General features: G+C 52.0%; 1 long non-coding RNA gene across 1 annotated transcript in view; it reads right to left on the bottom strand.

The window, feature by feature from the left end:
• Positions 1 to 734: 734 nt before the first annotated feature.
• LOC116268878 overlaps positions 735 to 1,299 on the bottom strand; it is a 3,001-nt gene continuing 2,436 nt past the window's right edge. Inside the window, exon 3 of the long non-coding RNA XR_004176080.1 lies at positions 735 to 1,100. This is a non-coding gene — a long non-coding RNA (uncharacterized LOC116268878). The remainder of the gene's footprint in view (positions 1,101 to 1,299) is intronic.

The raw sequence follows: 1,299 nt of genomic DNA, 5'->3' as shown, positions 1-1,299 counted from the left end.
CTCTGTCTCTATCTCTGTCTGTATCTCTTTGTCTCCATCTCCATCTCCGTCTCCGTCTCTCCACCTCCCGCTCACCAAGGCTGCTCCCCTCACCAACTCCCCTACCTCCTGGCTTCTCCCTATCTCTGACTCAACAGGGACTGAGTGTAGCAGAGGCCCTTGGGGAGGTCTGGGCTTTCTACTGCCTTCTGGTTACAGCCTCTCCTTCCCTGTATCTGTCCTTCATCCTGGCCTAATGAGTCCACATTTTATTTAGGGAGAGGGCAGAGTGACAACCCTGGGTGGGGGTGGGGGTAGGGACAATCTGCAGTGCCCTGCATGACTGAGTGTATCTGGTTGTCTGTAGACCAGGTTTAGAATCTCCATACAAAGTTAGGATTAGTAGGAGTAACTAGGGGAATTAGAGTGAACCATAATAATTATGACAAAGGTGTAGAGGGTAAGTTCAACATTGCTGAAATCACAAAGGGCACCCTGCCAAGCTAGGTCTTCTATGAGAGTAAAAAGTTGGGAAACCTACTGGTTGGGAGATGGGTCGAGAAGGAGGGTATCTATGGGGTTTATGAAGGAAAAGTCAGTTAAGTTAAGATGAAGAATGGTGAGGAAGCGAGAAAATTTGAGGAGGGTGTTGATCCTTGAGTAGAACCTGGCCACCTGGAGAAAGGGAAGGGGAATAGATGTTTTGAGTTAGGTTAAGATGTTTTATCCCAAGAGGGGGGTGGGACAAGAGGGCATGATGAGGAAAGAGTGGGCAAAGCATGCATAGTCCAGGCAGTAATTTAACACTGGGGTCTGGCGAGGGTTAGATGGTTTACCGTCTACCCCACTACTGAGATAGTGGATGGCTGGCTAGGACCTCCATAGGTTGGCAAAACAGAATAGGTAGCCTCCGTATTGATGAGAAAAGAAATTGGCTTACCCGCTATCTGTAGAGTTACCCTAGGCTCGGCGAGGGTGACCAGGGTCTCCGAGTGTGGGCACCGTCAGTCGTCGTCCAGGTGTAGGAGCTGGAAGGAGCCTTCCGGCCTTTGAGGAGAGGCACCACGTTGAGGCGCAATGCCTGCCCTGCTGGCGGGGCAATCAGACTTCCAGTGTCCTTCCTGTTGGCAGGTTGGGCATGGCGTGGTAGGCAGGCGAGGATTTGGACACCTTTTTTCCCAATGCCCAGTTGTGCCACACTTAAAGCATGGACGAGACAGAGTGGCCGGCTTGGCCTGGGGACACTGGTTTGCCCAGTGTCCTGGGTCTCCGCATTTATAGCAGGAGCCCCTGGGAGACTTGCCCTGTGTCTTCCCTACC

Source organism: Papio anubis, chromosome 9 (assembly GCF_008728515.1).
Source record: "Papio anubis isolate 15944 chromosome 9, Panubis1.0, whole genome shotgun sequence".
In the NCBI taxonomy this organism is placed as follows: domain Eukaryota; kingdom Metazoa; phylum Chordata; class Mammalia; order Primates; family Cercopithecidae; genus Papio; species Papio anubis.
This window is presented reverse-complemented; position numbering and strand designations above follow the sequence as displayed.